This window comes from Chiloscyllium punctatum, chromosome 15 (genome assembly GCF_047496795.1).
Source record: "Chiloscyllium punctatum isolate Juve2018m chromosome 15, sChiPun1.3, whole genome shotgun sequence".
NCBI lineage: Eukaryota > Metazoa > Chordata > Chondrichthyes > Orectolobiformes > Hemiscylliidae > Chiloscyllium > Chiloscyllium punctatum.
This window is the reverse complement of record NC_092753.1, coordinates 101,341,813-101,368,826: the sequence shown is the minus strand read 5'-3', so window position 1 is coordinate 101,368,826 and position 27,014 is coordinate 101,341,813. Positions and strand designations below refer to the sequence as shown.

Here is a 27,014-nt window from a genome sequence, read left to right as displayed (position 1 = left end):
ATATCATCGCAATTACAGAAACATGGCTCAGGGATGGGCAGGACTGGCAGCTTAATGTTCTAGGATACAAATGCTACAGGAAGGATAGAAAGGGAGGCAAGAGAGGAGGGGGAGTGGCGTTTTTGATCAGGGATAGCATTACAGCTGTGCTGAGGGAGGATATTCCTGGAAATACATCCAGGGACGTTATTTGGGTCGAACTGAAAAATAAGAAAGGGATGATCACCTCATTGGGGTTGTATTATAGACCCCCTAATAGTCAGAGGGAAATTGAGAAACAAACTTGTAAGGAGATCTCAGCTATCTGTAAGAATAATAGGGTAATTATGGTAGGGGATTTTAACTTTCCAAACATCGACTGGGACTGCCATAGTGTTAAGGGTTCAGATGGAGAGGAATTTCTTAAGTGTGTATAAGACAATTTTCAGATTCAGTATGTGGATGTACCTACTAGAGAAGGTGCAAAACTTGACCTACTCTTGGGAAATAAGGCAGGGCAGGTGACGAAGGTGTCAGTGAGGGAGCTCTTTGGGGCAAGCGACCATAATTTTATTCGATTTAAAATAATGATGGAAAAGGTTAGACAAAATCAAAAAGTTCTAAATTGGAGAAAGGCCAATTTTGATGGCATTAGGCAAGAACTTTCAAAAGCTGATTGGGGGCAGATGTTCACAGGTAAAGGGACGGCTGGAAAATGGGAAGCCTTCAGAAATGAGATAGCAAGAATCCAGAGAAAGTATATTCCTGTCAGGGTGAAAGGGAAGGCTGGTAGGTATAGAGAATGCTGGATGACTAAAGAAATTGAGGGTTTGGTTAAGAAAAAGAAGGAAGCGTATGTCAGGTATAGACAGGATAGATCGAGTGAATCCTGAGAAGAGTATAAAGGCAGTAGGAGTATACTTAAGAGGGAAATCAGGAGGGCAAAACGGGGACATGAGATAGCTTTGGCAAATAGAGTTAAGGAGAATCCAAAGGGATTTTACAAATATATTAGGGACAAAAGGGAAACTAGGGAGAGAATAGGGCCCCTCAAAGATCAGCAAGGCGGCCTTTGTGTGGAGCCACAGAAAATGGGGGAGATACTAAATGAATATTTTGCATCAGTATTTACTGTGGAAAAGGATATGGAGGATATAGACTGTGGAAAATAGATGGTGACATCTTGCCAAATGTCCAGATTACAGAGGAGGGAGTGCTGGACGTCTTGAAATGGGTAAAGGTAGATAAATTGCCAGAACCTCATCAAGTGTATCCTAGAACTCTGTGGAAAGCTAGAGAAGTGGTTGCTGGGTCTCTTGCTGAGATACTTGTATCATCGATAGCCACAGGTGAGGTGCTGGAAGACTGGAGGTTGGCAAACATGGTGCCACTGTTTAAGAAGGGTGGTAAGGACAAACCAGGGAACTATAGACCAGCGAGCCTGACCTCGGTGGTGGGCAAGTTGTTGGAGGGAATCCTGAGGGACAGGATGCACATGTATTTGGAAAGGCAAGGACTGATTAGGGATGGTCAGCATGGCTTTGTGCGTGGGAAATCATGTCTCACAAACTTGATTGAGTTTTTTGAGCAAGTAACAAAGAGGATTGATGTGGGCAGAGCAGTAGATGTGATCTATATGGACTTCAGTAAGGCGTTTGACAAGGTTCCCCATGGGAGACTGATTAGCAAGGTTAGATCTCATGGAATACAGGGAGAACTAGCCATTTGGATACAGAACTGGCTCAAAGGTAGAAGACAGAGGGTGGTGGTAGTGGAGGGTTGTTTTTCAGACTGGAGGTGTGTGACCAGTGGAGTGCCACAAGGATCGGTGCTGGGTCCTCTACTTTTTGTCATTTACATAAATGATTTGGATGTGAGCATAAGAGGTACAGTTAGTAAGTTTGCAGATGACACCAAAATTGGAGGTGTAGTGGACAGCAAACAGAGTTACCTCAGATTACAACAGGATCTTGTCCAGATGGGTCAATGGGCTGAGAAGTGGCAGATGGAGTTTAATGCAGATAAATGCGAGATGCTGCATTTTTGGAAAGCATATCTTAGCAGGATTTATACACTTAATGGTAAGGTCCGAGGGAGTGTAGCTGAACAAAGAGACCTTGGAGTGCAGGTTCATAGCTCCTTGAAAGTGGAGTCACAGGTAGATAGGATAGTGAAGAAAGTGTTTGGTATGCTTTCCTTTATTGGTCAGAGTATTGAGTACAGGAGTTGGGAGGTCATGTTGTGGCTGTACAGGACATTGGTTGGGCCACTGTTGGAATATTATTTGCAATTCTGGTCTCCTTCCTATTGGAAAGCTGTTTTGAAACTTGAAAAGGTTCAGAAAAGACTTACAAGGAAGTTGCCAGTGTTGGAGGATTTGAGCTTTAGGGAGAGGCTGAACAGGCTGGGGCTGTTTTCCCTGGAGCATCGGAGGCTGAGGGGTAACCTTATAGAGGTTTACAAAATTATGAGGGGCATGGATAGGGTAAATAGACAAAGTCTTTTCCCTGGGGTTGGGGAGTCCAGAACTGGAGGGCATAGGTTTAGGGTGAGAGGGGAAAGATATAAAAGAGGCCTACACAGAGGGTGGTATGTGTATGGAATGTGCTGCCAGAGGATGTGTTGGAGGCTGGTACAATTGCAACATTTAAGTGGCATTTGGATGGGTATATGAATAGGAAGATTTTGGAGGAATATGGGCCGGGTGCTGGCAGATGGGACTAGATTGGGTTGGGATATCTGGTCGGCATGGATGGGTTGGACTGAAGGGTTTGTTTCCATGCTGTACATCCCTATGACTCTATGACTCTAAGACATAAAGACTTGGGAACTTGGGGAAGTTAGTTGTGATATCTTAGAAACACAGTATCACAGTAGGAGACGTGTTGGACGTATTAGAATGTATGAAGATGGATAAATTTCCAGGTCCTGAATAGATATATCCAAGAATACTGCAAGAGGCTAGAGAAGAAATTGCTGGGCCATTGCTGACAGTTTTGCATCATCGTTAGCCACAGGTGAGGTCCCGGAAGACTGGAGGGTAGCAAATGTTGTCCAATTATTCAAAAAGGGCTACAAAGAAAAATGTGGGAACTATCGAGCAGTAAGCTTAATATCTGTGGTGGGTAAGTTACTTGAGAAGATTCTGAGGGATAAGATATACATGCATTTGGAAAGACAGGGTTTGATTTAAGAGTAGTCAGCATGACTTTATGCATGGGAGATCATGCCTCACAAATTTGTTAGAGTTCTTTGATGAAGTGACGAGGAAGGTTGATAAGGTCAGGGCAGTAGATTTAGTCAATATGGATTTCATTAAGGCCTTTGATAAGGTTCCACATGGTCAGCTGACCTGGAAGGTTAGATCACATGGAATCCAGGGAGAGCTGGCAAATTGGATCCACAATTGACTTGATGGCAGGAAGCAGAGGGTAAAAATGGAAGGATGTTTGTCAGACTGGAGGCCTGTGACTAGTGGAGTGCCTCAGGGGTTGGTGCTGGGCCCACTACTGTTTGTTATCTATACCAGTGATCTGGATGAGAATGGACAAGGCATGACGTTGATTTCGCTGCTCGTTGGATGCTGCCTGAACTGCTGTGCTCTTCCAGCACCACTAATCCAGTATTTGATTTTCAGCATCTGCAGTCATTGTTTTTACCAAGGCATGATTAGTCGGTTTGCAGATGACACTAAAATAGGTGGTACTGTGGACAGTGAGGAAGGTTATCAAAAGTTGCAGCAGGACCTTGATCAGCTTGGGAAGTGGGCTGAGAAATGGTAAATGGAGTTTTATATAAATAAGTGTGAGGCGTTGCATTTTGGAAAGTCAAATCAAAGTAGGAGTTTCATGGTGAATGGTCGGTCTTCAGGAGTGTAGTGGAACAGAGGGACCTTGGAGTTCAGGTGCATGGATGTCTGAAAGTGGAGTCCCAGGTAGACAGGACAGTGAAGGAGGGTTTTGGCACACTGGCCTTCATCAGTCACGGCACTGAGCAGAGAAGTTGGGAAGTTATGTTGAGTATAGAAGTTGGGACATTGGTGAGGCTGCACTTGGAGTATTATGTTCAGTTTTGGTCACCTTACTGTAGGAAGGATGTTATTAATCTGGAAAGAGTGCAGAAGAAATTTACAGGACTCAAGTGTTTGAATTATAGGGAGGGGTTTGGACAAGCTGGGACTTTTTTCTTTTGAGCGTAGGAGACTGAGGGGGGCCTTATAGAGGTACATAAGATCATGAGAGGCATGGATAGGGTGAATGCACTCAGTCTTTTTCCCAGGGTTGGGGAATCGAGGACTAGAGGGCATCAGTTTAAGGTTCGAGGGGAAAGAATAAAAGAGAACCTGAGGGGCAACCTTTTTACACAGAGGGTGGTACACATATGGAATGAGCTGCCAGCATAAGTGGTTGAGGCGGAAACATTATCAACATTTAAAAGGCCTTTGGACAAATAAATGAATAGGAAAGGATTAGAAGGATATGGGCCAAGTGCAGGGAAATGGAGTTCGTGTTGATGGACATCTTGGTCGGCATGGACCATTTTGGGCTGAAGGGCCTGTCTCTGTGCTGTAGGACTTTGTGACTGTATGAGTGGTACAAATCAGTTAAGGAAAGAATTAAGACAAAGGAACTTCAATCAGTCTCCCAACATCAACCCTGCTGGTGCAACTCAATAAGAGCTGTAACATTGCCTCATCTGTTTTTCACCAACAATTCAAAGACTGATTTAAAACTTTTCTTTTACCCTTTTGGTCTAACCTGTTACTACTAATCTGGGTGTTTGTGAGTTGCATTCATTTTAATTCTCAAGTATAGCAGTGAATAAACTAACTTTTTGTTAATTCAGAACGTCTGAATAAATTGGCTTCTTTTAAAATATAAATTCATCTGTGTTTGGGAGATCTTTTCTGCGTTGAACATTGTGCCAACAAGGGGGCGGGGCAGAGGGGTTGAATAATGAAGGGGAACCAGTTCATCCCTCCTGATTAATCAACAAGGCCACTCTGTCTGGAACCATAATGAGTGTGGGAGCCTCCGCCAGGATTTGGATATAATAATACCCGTTCCGTCACTCATTAGTCGAGAACCTGTTTATCTCTGCCTCAAACATATTCAATGATCCAACAGTCACTGCTCTGACTTTTAAAGAAAGCTGACCCTCTGAAGAGAAAAACATTCTCCTCATCTCCCTCCCCAGTGGGAGATCTCTTATTTTAGTTCCAGTCTCTCCCACGAGGGGAAACATCCTTTTCACATCTGCCTGGTGACATCCTCAGGATCTTATATATGATCACTTCCCATCCTTCTCAATTCCATTAGATACAGGTCTATCCTGACTCAACTTTCCCAATCCCTTCACTGTAGATACCAGTCAAGGGAACCTTTTCTGAACTGTTTGTGGTGGATTTATTATTTCCTTACATTGTTGTGGAACATCTGGGTGTTTGCAATTTTTGTCCGTTGCTATGGTGTGCTGAGCTATTTCACATTTTTTCCCATTTTTCCTCAATTGTCACTCCTGCTTCAGTTCTTTGGCCACTCAATGAAAGGAAGTTAAGCTTTAGTTTCGAATAATCTCTTCAATCTTAACTACCACCTTAGCATTATGACATCATTATTCTTCCAGGCTTCAGTCTCCATCTGGGCGTAATGATCCCTAATCAGCTTCATCTCGATCACAGCGTAAATCCAATTAGAATCCTAATTACTGACAAAGCGCCCAAACTACCTACAAGCTCGATACAAACAAGGGCTTTCACCCTCAGCATTGATTTTGCATTTGCAACACAAAATATATTTTTAGTATTTTGTAGATAAGCCAATCCTATGCCCCATGCAGCTCAGTGTATACAGGCTCTGTGCAGGCTGTAGGTAGACAGTATCAACTAGAGTCTGGGCTTGTGACGTCAGAAAGATCAGACTTCAGGTTCCTCAGTGATACTCAGAAGCTGCTGGAAGGAATCTACCTGCAGGTTTCTTGAAAACTGTTGAGTAAAGAGTAAAATCTCAAGTATGCAAATAGTCAGCATAAATCATACATGAAGCCGGAGACCGTATCACAGCAGACTCTGGAGACAGCTGGTCTTGCTAACTTTAATAGAGCTGTGAGCCTAATGGTAAATAATATGCCACCCGACCAACAGCTTCGACTCCAGCAGTTTTTCCAGATCCTACCAAAGAGCCAGGACTGTGATAAAAGACAGATGGAATGTGACTGTTATGTGGCTTGAGGTCAGCTCCCTCTGGATGAGGTGAACACTGGGGACCTAGTGTAAATTGGGTGTGATTGATTCGGGCTGCTGTTTATACACAATTCTGTGCAGAGCTGGGGCTGGGGGAGGCACCATATTCTGGGAAAGATGGGAACGCATTGGAGAGAGTGCGATTTCCAAGACTGGTTCCTGAGATGAGAAACTTCAGTGATGAAGGTAGATTGAAGTTGTTAGAGGTTTGGACTCCCCTGTGATAGGAGAGAAGAAGGCTGGGAGGAAGTCTAAAATTTCCAAAATCAAGATTGGGCTGGATAGAGTAGAGAAGGAGAAGCTGTTCCTGTTTGTAAAAGAAACAAGAAGAAGCCAGACATTTTAAAGTAATATGCAAATGAAGTAAGAGTGATGTGAGAAAAATACTTTCTGACCCAGTGAACAGTTTGGGTCTGGAATGCACTGACACCTGGAAATGAGGTGAGGATAGGTTCAACTGGGGCAGGTTCAACAGGGACATTGGAAGATTAGTTTGACAGAAATGATATGTCAGGGTATGGGAATAAAGCAAGAGATTGGCTCTGGCTTATGATGCTCAGTTAGTGAGCTGGACCAGACTGGATGGGCTGAATAGCCTGTTTCAGTACTGTAGCAATGTTGTGGTTCTGTGAGAACCCACATTCTCCCCATTCCCTTTAATCAAACATAGGAAAAGATGTTGAACCAACAGTGAAATTAATGTCACCTGTTTTACACTATTCCCCAAGTAAGAACTCTCTCCCTTCCTCAGTTCAGACCATCCCATGTATGACCCTGAATAGTAAGTGCCTTCTCCTGGCCAGTGAATGATGTCCCCATGAGGATTAATTGGATGGTGATGAAGGTTGGGAACAGGGTCGAGTTTATGCCACACCCCACTTTCAGCAGCTTGGCCTGTCTACCCACCATGGCTCAACAGTAATGTGGCAGTGAAAGCAGTGAAAACTGGCTGAGCCTTATGGAATATAGCAGGGAAACATTTCGCCAAAGCACTCAGTCTCCCTCCACGTCTATCACCACCAGAGGAATATCCTCACAGTCTCTTCCCCATTTACTGGAATCAAATCAAGCCTCCGGCTCCATTGCACTCTTCCCGCTAACCAACCACAGAGATTTTCTGTGGTTTAATGTCACAGTTTAGCCATTCATCAACAAAGAATGATATGTATAATGTGTCAATTTTAGCAGAACAAACTGTATCCTCCAGATTAGCTTAGGTAATGGAAGACTTCTGTCGAAGATAAATCGAGCATGGAAAGGGTCAGTGGAACAGAGTCAAACCAGGAAATCTTCACTCCCCCTTGTACTTTTCTCAATGAAGTTCAACAGCAAGAACTGTTGATTGCTGATAGTACGCAGGTGTTTCCACAACTTTACCTCATATTTAACACAAGTCATCATCGTTAAAGGACAATTAAAGGGACTATAGCATTTAAACCTTCGCCAAACTCACTAATTTAAATGTGAAGCTATGAAATTCAGCCGGAATATTGAGGAGAGACAATATCAAAAAGGTACTATGTTAAAGTGAGTGCATTAACAGAGAGATGTATATGTATATGATTTTTGGAGGTGACAGGACAAGTGAACAAAAATATTAAAGTAACAGAGTCATAGAGATGTACAGCACAGAAACAGACCCTTTGGTCCAACTAGTCCATGCCAACCAGATATCCTAACCTAATCTAGACCCATTTGGCAGCATTTGACCCATATCTCTCTAATTCCTTCCTGTTCATATATCCATCCAGATGCCTTTTAAATGTTGCAATTGTACCAGCCTCCACCACATCCTCTGGCAGCTCATTCCATACACGTACCACCCCCTGCGTGAAAAAGTTGCCTCTTACGTCTTTTTTATATCTTTCCCCTCTCACCCTAAACCTATGTCCTCTGTTTCTGCACTCCCTGATCCCAGGGAAAAGACCTTGTCTATTTACCCTATCCATGTCCCTCATTATTTTGTAAATCTCTATAACATCACCCCTCAGCCTCCAAAGCTCTAGGGAAAACAGCCTCAGCCTATTCAGCCTCTCCCTGTCGCTCAAATCCTCCAACCCTGGCAACATCCCTGTAAATCTTTTCTGAACCCTTACAAGCTTCACAACATCCTTCCAATAGGAAGGAGACCAGAACTGCACACAATATTCCAAAAGTGGCCTAATCAATGTCCTGTATAGCCATAACATGACCTCCCAACTTCTGTACTCAATGTTCTGACCAATAAAGGAAAGCATACCAAATACTGAATATTAGATTAGATTAGATTACTTACAGTGTGGAAACAGGCCCTTCGGCCCAACAAGTCCACACCGCCCCGCCGAAGCGTAACCCACCCATACCCCTACATCTACATCTACCCCTTACCTAACACTACGGGCAATTTAGCATGGCCAATCCACCTAGCCGGCACATCTTTGGACTGTGGGAGGAAACCGGAGCACCCGGAGGAAACCCACGCCGACACAGGGAGAACGTGCAAACTCCACACAGTCAGTCGCCTGAGGCGGGAATTGAACCCGGGTCTCCGGCGCTTTGAGGCAGCAGTGCTAACCACTGTACCTTCTTCACTATCCTATCTACCTGCGACTCTATTTTCAAGGAACTATGAATCTGCACTCGAAGGTCTCTTTGTTCAGCAACACTCTCCAGGACCTTACCCTTAAGTGTATAAGTCTTGTTCTCATTTGTTTTTCCAAAATGCAGCACTTCACATTTAACTCAATCTCAATCTGCCACTTCTCAGCCCATTGGCCCATCTGGTCCAGATCCCGTTGTAATCTGAGGTAACCCTCTTCGCTGTCCACTACACCTCCAAATTTGGTGTTATCTGCAAACATATTAACTATATCTCCTACGTTTACATCCAAATCATTTATATAAATGACAAAAAGCAGTAGACCCAGCAGCGGTTCTGTATCCAAATGCCTAGTTCTCCCAGTATTTCATGAGATCTAACCTTGCTATCCAGTCTGTCGTGGGGAACTTTGTCAAATGCCTTACTGAAGTCCATATAGATCACGTTCACTGCTCTGCCCTCATTAATCCTTTTTGTTACTTCAAAAAACTCAATCAAATTCGTGAGACATGATTTCCCACGCATAAAACCATGTTGACTATCCCTAATCAGTCCTTGCCTTTCCAAATACATGTAAATCCTATCCCGCAGGATTCCCTCCAACAACTTGCCCACCACCGAGGTCAGGCTCACTGGTCTATAGTTCCCTGACTTGTCCTTATCACCCTTCTTAAACAATGGCACCATGTTTGCCAACCTCCAGTCTTCCGGCATCTCACCTGTGATTATTGATGATACAAATATCTCAGCAAAAGGCCCAGCAATCACTTCTCTAGCTTCCCACAGAGTTCTCGGATACACCTGATCAGGTCCTGGAGATTTATCCACTTTTATGTGTTTCAAGACATCCAGCACTCCCTCCTCTGTAATCTGGACATTTAGCAAGATGTCACCATCTATTTCCCTACAGTCTATATCTTCCATATCCTTCTCCACAGTAAACACTGATGCAAAATACTTGTTTATTATCTCCCCCATCTCCTGTGGCTCCACACAAAGGCCGCCTTGCTGATCTTTGAGAGACCCTCTTCTCTCCCTAGTTACCCTTTTGTCCTTAATGTGTTTATAATAACCTTTTGGATTCTCCTTAACCCAGCAATCACTTCTCTAGCTTCCCACAGAGTTCTCGGATACACCTGATCAGGTCCTGGAGATTTATCCACTTTTATGTGTTTCAAGACATCCAGCACTCCCTCCTCTGTAATCTGGACATTTAGCAAGATGTCACCATCTATTTCCCTACAGTCTATATCTTCCATATCCTTCTCCACAGTAAACACTGATGCAAAATACTTGTTTATTATCTCCCCCATCTCCTGTGGCTCCACACAAAGGCCGCCTTGCTGATCTTTGAGAGACCCTCTTCTCTCCCTAGTTACCCTTTTGTCCTTAATGTGTTTATAATAACCTTTTGGATTCTCCTTAACCTGATTTACCAAAGCTATCTCATGTCCCCTTTTTGCCCCCCTGATTTCCCTGTTAAGTATATTCCTACTGCCTTTATACTCTTCTAAGGATTCACTGAATCTATCCTGTCTATACCTGACATATGCTTCCTTCTTTTTCTTAACCATACTCTCAATTTCTCTCGTTATCCAGCATTCTCTCCATCTACCAATCTTCCCTTTCACTCTAATAGACTGTCTCTGGATTCTTGTTATCTTATTTTTTAAGGCTCCCCATTTTCCATTCTTCCTTTTACCCGCAAAATCTGCGCCCAATCAGCTTTCGAAAGTTCTTGCCTAATACCATCAAAATTAGCCTTCCTCCAAATTAGAACTTCAACTTTTAGATCTGGTCTATCCTTTCCCATCACTACTTTAAAACTAATAGAATTATAGTCGCTGGCCCCCGCTGACACCTCGGTCACCTGCCCTGACTTATTTCCCAAGAATAGGTCAAGTTTTGCACCTTCTCTAGTAGGTACATCCACATACTGAATCAAGAGACAGATTTCAATAAAATATATAATCATGAAAGGGCCTACTCTACTCCCTATTGCAAACTTACAGCAAAGTTACATGCTAAAAACAATGCACTTATCTGTTACTGTGCTGTGAGTTCTCCCACACAGCTTCCTCCAAGGTCAGCTGTTAATTTTGCTTCATTAATTTTTCCTGGACACAGAGATATATGAACTCAAATAGCAAAGGCAGTAACTGTGCAGATTCACTGCTGTGTCAGACAGCAGTGTGAGTTCCTTTCTCTCTCTCCCTCATGGTTTTATTCCTGGAGTATAAAAGTAAGGAAGTTCTGGTCAACAACAAAATACTGGTGAGGCCTTAACTGAAGAACTATGTCCAATTCTGGGTCCACACTTGTTAGGAAGGTTGTCAAAACCTTGGAGAGCATTTGGAGGAAATTTACTCAAATCGTGCCAGAGCTAAGGGATGTGGACAGATTGGAGAACTGGAACCATTCTTCATAAAGCAGAGAATGCTCAGGAGGATGGTCGAGAGATATTTGAATTCAGGAAGGGGTCTAAATTGGGCATTGTGATCACATTGAGCACCCTGAATTGGCCAAGTTTCTGGGCATTACCCAGTGACACACTGTTGAAAGGTGAAAGTGCAATCAATGTATAGTTTAGGTAGGGTCCTGCCTGTGATGAAAGCACCAACTGCAACATTTTGACGATTGGCCACTCATGAAAGATAATTCCAAAGGTTCAGTTGAAAAGGTTCAATGTTGAAGGCAATCCCAAAGGCTAAGGGATTTCACATAGGTCAGTAAAAGTACCTTGAGGGGTTTCTTGGAGCACAGGGTTTTGCTGTTAACTAATGCAGACATTTCCTGGATCAATTCAGAATCTTGTACCATGTCAGATCAAATTGTAGGGATGGCATCATCCCCCCTTGCAGCCCAACATGTATCAGGTGATACTGGAACAGACAGTGGGAGCACAATTCATGCAGGGTTTCAAAACTTGGAGTTAACCTCAGACAATACTTACACCTCTCAAAATAAAGGAAACTGGCAAATTTATTTCCATGTAGGTATGCCTGCGATAGTGCAGTTTAATGGAAAGAATAAAAATCCTTTGGAAATAGCAGTCTAAATGGGGTTCAGGAAGATAGGTACAGATAAACAAGTCATGGAAAGTTAAAGGATGAGCCAATCAGCCCTTAGAGAAATGCAAGCAAAAGATTGGCATCTGAGTTTAGTTGCTGTGATGAAAGGTGTGTCGTATATTATGTTTTGGGTGTTAGAATTCAAAATAGAGGCAGATGGATGTGGGTGAAGTTTCAGTCAGAAAAGTCAAATGGAGAGCGACCTAAGTGTATGATTCCATAAAGCATGTGATAACAGTCATTCAGAAGAGAGACCAGTTTCTCCTAGAAGAGAGCCAGTCCCCGCAGCAGAAGTGTATTCCAGTCTGTGCAGCTTCAAGGCCAGGGGAGTTTGGATAGAAATCTACAAGTTGGTAGAACTGAGAAAATTTCGACCATCAGAATTGTGAGAAGTTCACGTCAGAAGATTTTGAAAGATATCATAGTTGGACTGAGGAAAGTCAATTAAGTAAAGATTTTTAAAAGTTGAGATAGGCATGATATTCCTCTGAGATTGAACCTCTACAACTGATAGTGTTGGGAAACAGTTCAAAACTTTGCTTTGATATTAGTGTTAACATCCTTCTGACTTGTCTCTCTATAAATCCTAGCTTGTTTGTTGATTTCTTCTGTGCAATAAAGTTATTTTCCATTGTTAAATAACACGTGAAGTCTCATGTGAAAATGTTTCAGTGAGTAACCTTCACATGAACCAATTGAAAAATATAAACAAAGATCTATTAAGCCAAGTTTCAGTGTGGAATTTGTCTTGTTCAGTATGACCATCAGCTGGGATCAGAACAATAGACAAAGTTGAAAAGTAAAACAAAGTTATATTAAACTTGTATCATACCTTGCTTGGACTACATTTGGAACACTATACAGTTCTAGTCTTCATACAATACTGAGTACACAAGAGCATTTGAGAAGGTGCAAAACAAAAAGTTGACTAGAATGTTACTAGATTGAGAGGTTACGTCTAACAGAAAAGATTTGCAGGTTGCCTTTATTCTCTGAAAAGGAAATATTTGAGAGATGACTGTTCTCATTGATCAAGATGTAATCATAAGTTAGAGATTTTTAAAATTATGAAGAGGTTCAGTCGTGTAGTTGAAGAGAAGAAATTGATATTTGTTTGGAGATGAAAAGCAGAATTGTGGCTAATCTGACAGTACGTCAATCGCACATTCCCACTGAACCCCGATCACCTTTCACCTCTCCTTGCTTACCAAGAATCACCAGCATTCAGTCTCGTTGTATCAAGATGTGCAGTTCTGTTCATCATGCTATAGGAAGGATATGGCAGGCCAATCTATTCAATTTCTCCTCATAAGACAGTCTCCCCATACCCAGGATCAGGCCAGCGAACCTTCTCTGGACTGCATCCAACCCCAGTCTAGCTTTCCTTTGATAACTCGATAAAAATTGTGCACAGATTTCCAGCTGTGGTCTGACTAATGCCTTATATTGTTTTAATATCACAATCCCTTTGAAATAAAGGTCAATTACCTTCTAGATTACTCGCTGAACATGGATGCTTGATTTCTGTGACTCATGGATGAGGGCTCCCAAGTCCCTCTGTTCTATAGCTTTCTGAAGTCATTCATTTTAAAAATTATATTCAACTCATCCCACATTATAGTCCATCTGCCAAGTTTTTGCTTACTCACTTAACCTATCTTTGACCCTGTGTACATTCTCTGTGTAATCCTCACCACTTGCCTCCCCACCTGTTTTTGGTGTCATCTACAAACGTAGCCATATCATATTCACTTCCCTCATGCAACTGGTTATTAGGTATTGTGAGTAACTGTGGCCCCAGCACTGATCCTTGTGGCACTCCAATAGTTACAGCTTGCCATCCTGAAAATAGCCCCCTTATCCAAATTCTATCTTCTATTAGTTAGCCAATCCTCTATCTATGCTATGCCAGTTCCAACACCTTAGAACATAGAACATAGAAAAGTACAGCGCAGTACAGGCCCTTTGGCCCTCGATGTTGCGCCAATCCAAGTCCACCTAACCTACACGAGCCCACTATCCTCCATATGCCTATCCAATGCCCGTTTAAATGCCCATAAAGAGGGAGAGTCCACCACTGCTACTGGCAGGGCATTCCATGAACTCACGACTCGCTGAGTATGTAGCCGAATGTGTAGTAAATTATTAAACACTTTCTGAAGGTTCAAATATATTCCATCTACTGCTTTCCCTTTGTCTATCCTCACTGTTACCTCCTCAAACAATTCCAATAAATTCCAGTAAATGTTCCAGGTTAGACTACCCTTCAGGCTGGCTCGGCGTGATTTCTAAATGTTTTCCTGTTACACAAAATCCTGAAAATATAGATAAAGGCTATTCGGCCCATTGAGTCTGCATTGACTCTCCAGACCCACCATCCTACATTTACTCCCGAACCAGCACATCCCTAGAAACTACAGGACAATTTAAAATGGACAATTCACCCAATCTTTGGAGCACCCGGAGGAAATCCACGCCAACACAAACAAATTGTGTAAACGCCACACAGACAGTTACCCGGGTTCCGAGCACTGTGAGGCAGCCGTGTTAACCACTCAGCCACTGTGCCACCCATTATCTTTTATAATCCTTTAAAATAGATTCCACCATTTACACAACAAAAGACATTGAGCTAACTGGTGTTTCTTGTCTGTTTTGTATTCCTTCTATTTTGAAATGAAGGTGTTACATTGGCCGTTTCACAGATTCAGACAGATTGAAGATGCCCTTCAGATCCTCAAATCTGAACTGACCACAAATACAGTAACTCTAACTGGTCCCACTTATCTACACGAGGCCATAACTTTGAAAGTTATGACATTTCAGATGCCAATCTGAGTACTTTTTAAAGTTTGCCAGGTTTCCCGCCTCACCTACCTTCCCAAGCAGTACTTTCCAGATTCCCACCAGCCACTGGGTGAAAATAATTTGTCCTCAAATCCCCTCGAAATGTCCTGCCTTTTTATCTCAACATTAGATCCCCTTGTTATTGACTGTTCAAGTCAGGGGAACACTTGCTTCCTATCTGTGGACCTCTCCTGTGATCATGTTGCTTTACAGATTGCTCCCCTCCTAAAGGAATACAAGTTGTTTCTTTTCTTACTCTTCTTCAGCTGCCTTGTTTTACCTTGATTACAGACACAGCCCATAAAATCTCGGCAGTGCAGCCCGTGACAACACAGTCACCTTTTGGTGACATTGTCGAGAGTGGTTGAGAGCACCAGTACAGTTCCAATCCATTCTTTCCCCCTGATTGTTAATCTTGGTGTGATTCTTGGTGCATTTCCTATTTTCTGTCTGATATGTCCAAGTGATAAAGCTGTTGAGCTGGATCTGAAAGGGATGTGAGTGTAATGGTGAGGCCCCCGGATACACACGGTGACTGAGAGCCACCCAGCTACACGAGGAGCATGTTGAGAAGGGGCCTGGCCTGCTTTCTGACAAAGCAGTGAGACTTGGAGCTTGTAAATCTCTCAGAAATTCCCCCACAGCTATGCTCAAAGGAGCAACTCTATGCAATTTGCAGCAACCCATTCTTCAATTGATCACCACTTTGTATTAACTGTCCAAAGCAGCCTTTTCATCAAACAGCTTGGAACTGACAAACTGGAAGAGTTTCACATTTAGCCAAGGCAACTTCAATAGCCCAGGACATTTCATTCTGTTTAAACAGCACAGATTCACACTTTCCCACCAAATACCAGCCTTTCAGGCTTCCCTTTCACTTCCTTTAATGACCCTGTTATTTTGTCCTCAACATTTCAATAGCAGAGCTTTCACGAGATGTTCCGTGTGCAGTGATGTTACTAATGGGCAAACTGCTCATTTGACAAAGCCCCCTTGTATATGAGCGATACTTGCTGACTGGTTGTTGCCTGGCAGTGGACAGTAGGTTAACACCCTGTCTTATTGGCTCACTCACCCCTCTGCAATCCGACCCTTTCACTTCAGGCAAGGCTGGGCCCACAGCTGACCAGGGCTCTCCAGTGTGAGCGAGCCAGCCCTGAGCTGGCATTGCTAATGCCAGAGATACAAGTGGCAGATTGTGCAAGGACATGCTCCTCCAATCAGAGGCTGTTGCACTCTCCTGAGATGATCAGCAGTAATTGTAGGAGAGAAGGGGTCCCTGAACGGAAGAGCGGTGAGCTCTCTCCACTACGAGGGGTCGCTACCTCAGGATACAGGGTAGGCCATTTCGGATTGAGATGAGGAGACATATTTTTACCCAGAAAGTGGGAGCCTGTGGGGCTCTCTGCCACAGGAAATGGTTGAAGTCAAACACTGAATGTCTTCAAGAAGGAGTCATACGTATTTCTCAAGGCTAAAGGGATCAAAGGGTACGGGGAGGAAGCAGGAACAGGAGACTGAGTTGGATGATTAGCCATGATCATATTGAATGCTGAAGCAAGCTGGAAGGGCCGAATGGCCTGCCCCGCCCCAATTTTCATGAGGGCCTGAGGCCTGTACAACAGGAGCAATGATGATGATGGGTGTGCTTGGTAAGATTTGAATTGTGGGAGGGAGGGGAGGGAGGTTGTGAGAGTGGGATGCCCTCAGGTTGAGTGAGGCTGAAAGGAGATTTGGGTTGGGGAGTGAAACAAGTAAGAGGAGGCTCCCTTCTTCCTGTGCAAGATCCCAGACAGAGGCAGCTGAGAGGGTGGAATGTGCATTCAGAGCAAAGATGGAAGGAGAGGGACAGCGTATGAAACAGGGAGAGTGCATGAGGAAAGGGTCAGAGGGTGGGCATGTGAGTGAGACAGTGTTCCCATGTGGGAGAAGGAGGAAATGTGCTGACAGTGGGAAAGAGTGAGAGGGAGGGTGTGTGTGAGAATGTGAGGGAGCGTGAGAGTGTGTAAGAATGAGAGAGAGAGAGTGAGAATGTGAGGGAGAGTAAGAGTGTGTGACAGTATGAGGGAGACTGGGAGAGAGGATGCATGAGAGAGAGAAGGACAGAGTAAGAGAGGGGGATAATGGGAGTGGGAGAATGAGAGCATGTGTGTGAGATTGAGAGAGGGGGAGGCGAAGTACGTGCGAGAGGGAGAGGGAGAGAATATACCTGAGAAGGAGAAGAAGATCCTGTGTGGAAGAGGGAGAGTGAGTGAAACCTGAGACTGAGGGTGAGGTTGGAACACACACACTGTTACCCCTGCCACCCTGTACGGGTATGGAATGAGCTGCCAGAGGAAGTGGTGGAGGCTGGTACAATTGCCACATTTAAAAGGCATCTGGATCAGTATATGAATAGGAAGGGTTTGGAGGGATATGGGCCGGATGCTGGCAGGTGGGACTAGATTGGGTTGGGATATCTGGTCGGCATGGACAGGTTGGACCTCTGTACATCTCTGTGACTTACTAATGAACTTATTGATTTGGAATATTTTTCTCTGCATATCATGTTCACTGCTGTCTCAAACCTTATTTTTAAAACATGTGTTCATCAGTTGCCCACAAGTGAGAGAAAAGTGAAGTCGCCCACCATAGAGTCAAAGAGTCATAGAGATGTACAACATGGAAACAGACCCTTCGGCCCAACCTGTCCATGCTGACCAGATATCCCAACCCAATCTAGTCCCACCTGCCAGCACTTGGCCCATATCCCTCCAAACCCTTCCTATTCATATACCCATCCAAATGCCTTTTAAATGGTGCAATTGTACCAGCCTCCACCACTTCCTCTGGCAACTCATTCCATACCCGTACCACCCTCTGTGTGAAAAGGTAGCCCCTTAGGTCCCTTTCATATCTTTCCCCTCTCACCCTAAACCTATGCCCTCTAGTTCTGGACTCCCCGACTCCAGGGAAAAGACTTTGACTATTTACCATTTCCATGCCCCTCATAATTTTGTAAACCTCTATAATGACGCTCCAGGGAAAACAGTCCCAGCCTGTTTAGCCTCTCCCTATAGCTCAAATGCTCCAATCCTGGCAACATCCTTATCAATCTTTTCTGAACCCTTTCAAGTTTCACAACATCTTTCCGATAGGAAGGAGACCAGAATTGCACGCAATATTCTAACAGTGGCCTAACCAATGTCCTGTACAGCCGCAACATGACCTCCCAACTCCTGTACTCAATACTCTGACCAATAAAGGAAAGCATACCAAACACCTTCTTCACTATCCTATCTACCTGCGACTCCACTTTTAAGGAGCTATGAACCTGCACTCCAAGGTCTCTTTGTTCAGCAACACTCCCGAGGACCTTACCATTAAGTGTATCAGTCCTGCTAAGATTTGCTTTTCCAAAATGCAGCACCTCGCATTTATCTGAATTAAACTCCATCTGCCACATCTCAGCCCATTGGCCCATCTGGTCCAGATCCTGTTGTAATCTGAGGTAATCCTCTTCGCTCTCCACTACACCTCTAATTTTGGTGTCATCTTCAAACTTACTAACTGTACCTCTAATGCTCACATCCAAATCATTTATGTAAATGACAAAAAGTAGAGGACCCAGCACTGATCCTTGTGGCACTCCACTGGTCACAGGCCTTCAGTCTGAAAAACAACCCTCCACCACCACCCTCTGTCTTCTACCTTTGAGCCAATTCTGTATCCAAATGGTTAGTTTTCCCTGTATTCTATGAGATCTAACCTTGCTAATCAATCTCCCATGAGGAACCTTGTTGAACGCCTTACTGAAGTCCATATAGATCACATCTACTGCTCTGCCCTCATCAATCCTCTTTGTTACTTCCTCAAAAAACTCAATCAAGTTTGTAAGACATGATTTCCCACGCACAAAGCCATGCTGACTATCCCTAATCAGTCCTTGCCTTTCCAAATACATGTATATCCTGTCCCTCAGGATTCCCTCCAACAACTTGCCCACCACCGACATCAGGCTCGCTGGTCTATAGTTCCCTGGCTTGTCCTTACCACCCTTCTTAAACAGTGGCACCATGTTTGCCAACCTCCAGTCTTCCAGCACCTCACCTGTGACTATCGATGATACAAATATCTCAGCAAGAGGCCCAGCAACCACTTCTCCAGCTTCCCACAGAGTTCTAGGATACACCTGATCAGGTCCTGGGGATTTATCTACCTTTACCCATTTCAAGACATCCAGCACTCCCTCCTCTGTAATCTGGACATTTGGCAAGATGTCACCATCTATTTCCCTATTGTCTATATCCTCCATATCCTTTTCCACAGTAAATACTGATGCAAAAAACTCGTTTGGTATCTCCCCCATTTTCTGTGGCTCCACACAATGGCTGCCTTGCTGATCTTTGAGGGGCCCTATTCTCTCCCTAGTTACCCTTTGTCCTTAATGTATTTGTAAAAACTCTTTAGATTCTCCTTAACTTGATTTGCCAAAGCTATCTCATGTCCCCTATTTGCCCTCCTGATTTCCCTCTTAAGTATACTCCTACTGCCTTTATACTCTTCTAAGGATTCACTCGATCTATCCTGTCTATACCTGACATATGCTTCCTTCTTTTTCTTACCCAAACCCTCAATTTGGTTGAGACAGCAACTGACACTTTCTTTTACAACTCACAGAGACAGTCAAAGTTAGGAGGGAGTTTGGATAAAGTAGAGTGTGAGACTCATTTCCAGAGGCAGGAGAGTCAGTGACCAGAGAGATACAGACTGGAGACAATTGGTCAAATGAACAGAAGGGGAGATGAGGCAAATGTAGTTGATGCAGTGAATAATTGTAATCCGGAATAAACTGCCTGAAGGGCTATGGCAGCAGGAAACAGAAACTTCCCAAAGGAAATGGACAAATTGTCAAAATTAAAAATTGGATAGTTGATTCAAGGAGTTAGCGCAGGGCATGATGGGCTGAATGGACTCTTCTGTGCTTGGAGTTAGGGTCAGTTCGAATCAGGGGTCAGATCAGAGAGGGTCAGACAGGCAGCAAGGGCTCAGAATGGGGTGAGGGGTCAGAACAAGGTGAAGGGTCAGAATATGGTGAAGTGGCAGAATGGGGTGAGGGGTCATTTTGGGTAGGGGTGGTTCGTTGAAGGGTTTGGAGCCAGTTTGGAGTGAGCCCTAAAGCTGTGTAACATACACAATAGCTCCAATGGTGTGTGCCTGGTGGTTGGGGTTGGTATGCTGATCACCCACATTGACATCCAGTTCCAGATGTCACTGCCATCCTCAGGCCTTGGTGACCCATGCAGTTGGAAGATAATGACAAGGAACACCGGTGAGGAGTCTGTTTTGGGTGAACTGTGGAACCCAGTCAGGGTAGTCTTGTAGAACAAGTGTTGGTGCACAGCACGGAGCTCTGATGCAACTATCTGGTGCTCTCTACTGGTGTGAACAGAGACACAGATTCGGGGAGCAAACACAGTAATTAAAATCAGAGATACAGAATGACCTGAATCAGAGCTCAGCAGGTACCTTGTGGGGCTAAAGTAGATCTAGGGATGGCCAAGGAGGGATTTGAAAACATGATGCTCACTTAATAATGCAAGTATTGTCAAGAGCAAGATTGGACGAGTGAGCAAAGGGAGATGAGGGAATGGGACAGTGAGAGTTAGAATGTAGGAAGCAGTGGCTCAGATTCTCACCAGTTGATAAAGAGTTGGGGAAAGAGGAACTGCCGCAAGTGCATTGAAGTAATGACATCACAAAGTAACAAAGACTAAGTAACCAATCGATCAGATCGAAGCTCTGCAGTCCTGCCCCATCCAGACACGAATGGTGGTGGACAACTAAACAGCTCACTGGAGGAGGGGGATCCACAAATATCTCCATCCTCAATGATGGAAGAGCCCAGCACATCAGTGTCAAAGATAAGGCTGAAGCTTTCAGAATAATCTTCAGCCAGAATTACTGAGTGGACGATCCACCTTGGTCTCCTCCAGTGGTCCCCAGCATCACAGAAACCAGCCTTCAGCCAATTCAATCCACATGATCTAGAGTCATAGAGTCATACAGCATGGAAACAGACCCTTCGGTCCAACTCGTCCATGTCAACCAAGTTTCTCAAATTAAACTGGTCCCACTTGTCTGCGTTTGGCCCATTTCCTTTGAAATCTTCCCTTTCATGTATCTGTCCAAATGCCTTCTGAATGTTGTAACTGTACCTGCATCTACCACTTTTCTGGCAACTCATTCCACACCTGAACTACCCTTTGTATGAAAATGTTGGCCCTCCAGTCCATTTCAAATCTTTCTCCTTTCAGTTGAAAACATGCCCCCTAGTTTTGAACTCTTACCCCTGCCTCCCCTACCCCCAGGAAAAGACCCTTGCTCTTCACCTTACCCATGCACTCATGATTTTATAAACCTCTGTAAGGTCACCCCTCAACCTCCTATGCTCCAGGGAAAAAAGTCCCAGCACATCCAGCTTCTTCTTATCATTCAAACTCTCCACTTCTAGCAACTTCCTGGTAAATCTTTTCTGAGCCTTTTCCAATTTAATAATATCGTTCCTATAACTGGGTGACCAGAATTGGACACAGTCCTCCAGAAGTAGTCTTACCAATGTCCTGGAGAACCTCACTTTTACATCCCAACTCCGATACTCAATGGTCTGAGCAATGAAGGCAGACATGCTAAATACTTTCTTAATCACCCTGTTGACCTGTGATATAACCTTCAAAGAATGATGTACTTGAACCCCTAGGTCTCTCTGTTCATCAACACAACTCATTAACTGAATAAGTCCTGCCCTTGTTTAATTTACCAAAATGAAACACCTCACATTTATCCAAATTAAACTCCATCTGCCACTCCTCAGCCCGTTGACCCATTTAATCGAGATCCCTTTGGAATCTCAGATAACCTTCTTCATTGTTCACTATCTTGGTGTCATCTGCAAACTTACTAACCATGCCTTCTAAATTCTCATCCAAATTATTTATATAAATGACAAACAAAAGTGGACACAGCCCCGATCCCTGCGGTACACTGCTGGTCACAGGCCTCCAGTCTGAGAAACAACCCTCCACCACCATCCTCCGCCTCCTACCATCAAGCCAATTTTGTATGCAGTTGGCTCACATCCATGACCCTCACGTGATCTAACCTTACTGATTGAAACCTTGTCAAAGGCTTGATTAAAGTTCATGTCGAAAATGTCCAATGCTCTGCCCTCAATCGTCTTTAGTAGATCCTCAAAAAATTCAGTCCAGTTAGTGAGAGATGACTTTCCTTGCACAAAGTCATGCTGACTATCGCCAAGCTGTGTGGACTAGCTGTCTGGATTAGTGGTGCTGGAAGAGCACAGCAGTTCAGGCAGCATCCAAGTAGCTTCAAAATGCCTGAACTGCTGTGCTCTTCCAGCACCACTAATCCAGAATCTGGTTTCCAGCATCTGCAGTCATTGTTTTTAGCTGTGCGGACTAGCTGGCAGAGGTATTCACTGACATCTTCAACCTCTCCTTGCTACAATCTGAAGTCCCCACCTGCTTCAAGAAGACCACCATCATCTGAGTACCAAAGAAAGCACATGCAACGTGCTTCAATGACTACCCCCCAATGATTCTGACCTCTATGATCATGAAGTGCTTTGAGAGGCTCGTCGTGGCCCACATCAACTGCAGCCTCCCTCGATCCCCTGCAGTTTGCCGACCAACATAACAGATCCACAGTAGATGTAATTTCCATGGCCCTGCATTCATCCCTGGAGCATCTGGATAATAAAGACACCTACATCAGGCTCCTACTCAGTGACTACAGCTCCGTCTTCAATATCATGTCCCTTCCAGACCAATCTCAAAACACTGCTACCTCGGGCTCGGCTCCACCCTCTGTAACTGGATCCTCAGCTTCCTGACCCACTGACTGCAATCAGTGAAGATATACAACAGCACCTCCTCCACGAGAATTGTCAACACAGGCACCCTGCGAGGATGTACTGAATTCCCTGTAGACCCACGATTGTGTAGCCAAATTCCAAACGAACACCACCTACAAGTTTGCTGATGACATCACCACAGTAGGTTGGATGTCAAACAATGATGAGTCAGAATACAGGAAGGAGACAGAGTGCTTGGTGATGTGGTGCAAACATAACAATCTCTCTCAGTATCAGCAAAATTAAAAAGGTAATCATTGACTTCAGGAAGGAAGGAGGAGGACATACTCCTATCTACCTCAATGGAGCTGAGGTGGAGAGGGTCAACAGTGTCAAGCTTTTAGGAGTGACGATCACCACCAATACCTCCGGGACTTCCCAGGTAGATGCAACAGTGAAGAAGGCACAACCACACCTCTTCCTCAGGAGCCTTAGGAAATTCGGCATGTCCATAACGACCTTCCCCAACCTTTACTGATGCACCATAGAGAGCATTCTATCTGGGAGCATAACAGCCTGATACAGCAACTGTTCTGCCCAGGACCATAAGGAACTACAGAAGGTGGTGTGCACAGCCCAGACTGTCAGGACAGCCAACCTCCCATCCATGGGCTCCATTGTTGGGAATGGCAGACGACATCATCAGAGACCCCTCCCACCCCGGTTATAATCTCCTCCAAACTCTTCCATCCTCTTCCATCAGGCAGAAGATACAAAAGCTTAAACGCACGCACCAACAGGCTCAAGAACAGCTTCTTCCTTGCTATTATAGACTGCTGAATGGACCTCTCGAATTTCAAATCTAATGTTAATCTTTTTGGTGCACCTCCTGTGCAAGATAACCTTGTATTTCTCACTCTATCTAAGCACCCTATGGCCTGTATATCCTTGTTTGTTATGATCTGCCTTTACTGTTCACAAAACAAAACTTTCCACTGTACTCAGGTACATGTGAATACAGTAAATCAAATCAAAACAATCAGTCCTTGCCTCTCCGAATATATGTAAATCCTGTCCCTCAAAATCCCCTCCAATAACTTACTCACCACTGACATCAGGCACACCACTCTACAGTTCCCAGGCTTCTCCTCACAGCCTTTCTGAAACAGAGTCACAACAATAGCCACCCTCCAATCTTCTGGCACTGTACCCATAGCTGTCGATAATTAAAATATCGCTACTAGGGGATCCACAATCTCTTCCCTACCTTTGCACAACATCCTGAGATACATCTGACCAGTTACCAGGGAGTTATCTACCTTTATATTTTTTAAGACCTCCAGCACCTCCCCTTATGTAATGTGAACTGTTTTCAGGATATCAATGTTTATTTCCCCAAGTTCCCGAAAAATGACTGGAGGCACTGGATATGGCGAAGTCAATGGGCCCTGTCCACATTCTGGAATCTCAAACACAATGTGCTTTGTTCAAGAGGCTATCCTCCATCTGACACATCCAGATTCAATCACCAATTTAAACTATACATAAAAAATAACATAAAACTACAAAACAGCCTACATAATAACACATATCTTCAAGAAATAAATCTGTGCTCACAGGATTTGAAACATGCAGAGTTAATGGACACCATCTGAATACTTTGACTGTATCTGATTTAGCAATATCCTTCTAGTGGTCAGTTATTCCTGATATAAGATGGAGAGGTTGTGGCCTAGTGGGATAATCACTGGACTGTTAATCCAGAGACCCAGGTAATGTTCTGGGGACTTGGGTTCAAATTCTGCCATGGCAGATGGGAAAGTTGAATTCAATAAAAATCAGGAGTTAAAAGTCTAATGATGACCATGAATTCATTGCTGATTGTCAGAGAAACCCATTGGTCAGCACTGCTGCCTCACAGCGCCAGAGACCCGGGTTCAATTCCCGCCTCGGGTAACTCTCTGTGTGGAGTTTGCACATTCTCCCCGTGTCTGTGTGGGTTTCCTTCGGGTGCTCCAGTTTCCTCTCACAGTCCAAAAATGTGCAGGTCAGGTGAATTGGCCATGCTAAATTGCACGTAGTGTTAGGTGAAGGGGTAAATGTAGGAGAATGGGTCTGGGTGGGTTACGCTTCGGAGGGTCAGTGTGGACTTGTTGGGCCGAAGGGCCTGTTTCCACACTGTAAGTAATCTAATCTAATCTAATCTAAGTAAATTAGTGATGTCCTTCAGGGAAGGAAACTGCTATCCTTACCTGAGCTGCCTATGTCTGAGATGGTCAGTTAAAGGTGGCCCAGTTAGTGACACCCACAGCCCATGAATGAGTATTAAAAAATGGACATGAGGGAGTGTTGATTTCCAGGTGGAATTGAACTGGGCCTGAACATTAAGGCCAGACTGTTCAGGAGAGACCTTAGGAAAGTGTGGGAGAGGTTTGGAACACTCTTCCACAAATAGCAGTGAGAGCTAGATCAGTTGTTATTTTTAAATATGAGAACGATAAGTATTTGCAAAACAAAGGTATTAAGGGATATTGGCCAAATGCAGGAGTTAGGCCACAGATCATAGAACATACAATAGAACAGCACAGTCCAAGTCCTTCAGCCCTCGATGTTGTGTGGTCTTCTATCTTACTCTAAGATCTGACTAACCTACATACCCTTCATTGTACTATCACCCACGTGCCTAATCAAGAGTCGCTTAAATCCCCCGAACATATCTGACTCTATCACCACTGCTGGCACTACATTCCATGCACCCTCCACTCTCTCAGTAAAGAACCAACCTCTGACAACTTCCCTAAACCTTCCTCCAATCACCTTAAAATTATATCCCCTTGTGATAGACATTTCCGCCCTGGGAAAAAGGTCACTGGCTATCTACTCTATCTATGCCTCTCATCATCTTGTACACCTCTACCAAGTCACCTCTCATCCTTCTTCTCTCCAATGAGAAAAGCCCCAGCTCCCTCAATCTTTCTTCATAAGCCATGCCCTCCAGTCCAGGCAGCATCCTGGGAAATTTCCTCTGCACCCTCTCTAAAGCTTCCACATCTTTCCGACAATGAGACGACCAGAACAGAACACAATATTCCAAATGAAGTCTAACCAGAGCTGTATAGAGCTACAGAATAATCTTGCGGCTCTTAAACTCAATCCCCCGCTAATGAAAGCCAACACACTGTACGCCTTCCTAACAACCCTATCAACCTGGATGGCAACTTTAAAGGATCTATGGACATGGACCCCAAGATCCCTCTGTTCCTCCACGTGCCAACAATCCTGCCTTTAACCCTGGAATCTGCATTCAAATTTGAACTTACAAAGTGAATGACATCACACTTTTCCAGGCTGAACTCCATTTGCCACTTATCAGCCCAGCTCTGCATCCTGTCAATGTCCCATTGCAACAGCCCTCCACACTACCTACAACTTCACCAACCTTCATGTCATTAGCAAACTTACTAACCCACCCTTCCACTTCCTCATCCTAGTCATTTATAAAAATTCAAAACAGCAGAGGTCCCAGAACAGATCGCTGTGGAACACCACTGGTCACCAAGCTCCAGGCTGAATACTTTCCGTGTACTACCACCCTCTGTCTTCTGTGGGCCAGCCAATTCTGTATCCAGACAACCAAATCTCCCTGTGTACCATGCCTCCTTACTTTCTACCATGAGCATACCATGGGGAACCTTATCAACCACCTTGCTAAATCCATGTGCACCACATTCACTACTCTACCTTCATCAATGTGCTTTGTCACGCCCTCGAAGAATTCAGTAAGGTTTGTGAGGCATGACCTACCCCTTACAAAGCCATGCTGACTATCTCTAATCAAGCTATGGTTTTCCAAGTAATCATAAATCCTGTCTCTCAGGATCCTCTCCAATACTTTGCCCACAACTGGCGTAAGACTGACTGTCTGTAATTCCTAGGAATATCCCTATTGCCTTTCTTGAAAAAGTGAATAATATTTGCCACCCTGCAATCATCTGACACTACTCCAGTGGACAGTGAGGATGCAAAGATCATTGCCAAATGCGCAGTAATCTCTTCCCTCACTACCTGTAGTCATCGAGGGTATATCCCGTTCCACCCAGAGGATTTATCTGTCCTTATGTTTTTCAAAATTTTCAGCACATCCTCCTTCCTAACATCAACTTATTTGAGTGTATCAGTCTGTTTCACACTGTCCTCGCAAACGTCATGCTCCCTCTCAGTAGTGAATACTGAAGTAAAGGACATCCCCTACCTCCTCTGACTCTAGGCACAAGTTCCCTCCTCTCTCTCTGATCGGCCCTACCCTCACTCTAGCCAATCTCTTGTTCCTCACCTAAGTGTAGAACACCTCAGGGTTTTCCTTAATCCTACCTACTAAAGCTTTTTCATGCCCCCTACTAGCTCTCCTAAGCCCATTCTTCGGTTCCTTGCTGCCTGCTTTGTAAC

At 44.2% G+C, this 27,014-nt stretch overlaps 1 protein-coding gene across 3 annotated transcripts in view; it reads right to left on the bottom strand.

Moving 5' to 3' along the window:
- cadm2b (cell adhesion molecule 2b) overlaps nt 1–27,014 on the bottom strand; it is an 813,462-nt gene that overhangs the window by 365,153 nt on the left and 421,295 nt on the right. The window lies entirely within an intron of this gene.